Source organism: Pinus tabuliformis, chromosome 2_2 (assembly GCF_031772625.1).
Source record: "Pinus tabuliformis cultivar Carrire ecotype Pingquan chromosome 2_2, CPIR1, whole genome shotgun sequence".
In the NCBI taxonomy this organism is placed as follows: Eukaryota; Viridiplantae; Streptophyta; class Pinopsida; order Pinales; family Pinaceae; genus Pinus; species Pinus tabuliformis.
Genome location: NC_142300.1, coordinates 1012513647 through 1012515499, shown reverse-complemented (window position 1 = coordinate 1012515499; position 1853 = coordinate 1012513647).

Here is a 1853-nt window from a genome sequence, read left to right as displayed (position 1 = left end):
TTATTGAAGAAAGATGCATTTTCATGGACTCTGGAAGCAACAAAGGCCTTTGAACATCTTAAAGAGGAAATGTGCCAAGCACCGGTCTTAGCTACACCGGACTTCACAAAAACCTTTATTGTGGAATGTGATGCTTCAGGAAATGGAATTGGTGTTGTTCTAATACAAGATGAAAGATCCATTGCTTTTGAAAGTCGTCCAATGAAGGGAAAGTTTTTAAGCAAAGCTATTTATGAGAAGGAAATGTTGGCAATACTCCATGCACTTAAGAAATGGCGACCCTAAATAGCCTTAAATACTTTTTAGAACAAAGATTATCCTCCAAAGAGCAACAAAAGTGGGTCACAAAGATGTTGGGTTATGACTTTGAAATCATCTACAAAAAAGGGAAGCAAAATGTGGTGGCAGATGCACTATCAAGAAAGGATGAGGATGTGGAAGCATTGTTGTGCGCCATTTCTATTATCCAACTAGATTGGATAAACGAAGCAAGGGAGGAATGGAAGAATGATGAAGAAGTGTGGGCACTTATTCGAAAGTTACAACAAGATTCCAGTACGTCTGATACATTTAGCTGGCAAAATGATTCGTTATGGTACAAAGATCGCTTATACCTCTGTAAGAATTCCCAGCTAAAACAAAATATTCTTATGGAATTGCACACTTCATCCTTAGAAGGGCACTCAGGATTTTTAAAAACTTAGCACAGGGTTAAGAAGGAATTTTTTTGGGATGGCCTTAAATCGGATATTCAAAAGTTTGTGGCGGAATGTTTGGTTTGGCCAACAAAATAAAGTTGAAACAATTAAGACACCGGGTCTATTACAACCTTTATCCATTCCAAGCCAACGTTGGGAGGAGGTTTCAATGGATTTTATCAAAAGGTTTACCCAAGTCTGAGGGAAAGAGTGTCATCATTGTGGTAGGTGACAGACTTACCAAGTATGCACACTTTTGTGCATTATCACATCCATTTAAAGCCAGTACAATTTCTACTGCATTTATGGAAACAATTCAAAAGCTACGTGGAAACCCAAAGATTATTGTAAATGACAGAGATCCCATTTTCACTGGAAATTTTTGGACAGAATTATTTTCTTGTCTTGGTACTCAGTTAGCTCATAGCTCATCTTATCATCCTCAATCTGATGGGCAAACTGAGATAGTAAACAAATGTTTGGAAGGATATCTTCGTTGCTTTGTTTATGATAAACAGACACAATGGGTCAAATGGTTGCCTCTGGCTGAATGGTGGTATAACACTTCCTTCCATACAACAACAAAAATGACCCCATTTATGGCACTTTATGGGTATCAACCACCATCCATCACATCATATTTAAGAGAAAATTCTAAGGTTCAAGTACTGGAACATCACATCAAACATCAACAACAAGTCCTCCAACTCTTAAAGGATAACCTCGTGTTGGCACAGAATAGAATGAAACAACAGGCAGATCAACATCGCAGTAAAAGAAGTTTTGATGTAGGTGATTGGGTATTCCTACGGCTACAACCATATAAGCAAATGTCCCTCAAGCAAGCTAAGAAGGATAATAAATTATCACCAAAGTATTATGGTCCGTACAAGGTGTTGCAAAAGATTGGTACTATGGCATACAAATTGGAGCTTCCTGCAGCTTCTCGATTGCACTCAGTTTTCCATGTTTCATGTTTAAAGAAGGTTATAGGCGACAGGCTCCTAGTTCAAACAATATTTCCAGAACTTGACGAGGAAGGAAAAATTATATTGGAACTGAAAGCAGTCACAGAAACAAGAACGCGACAGCTACGAAATTGATCAATTTCAGAGTATCTTATCAAGTGGAAGAACTTATCCGCTGAAGATTCCA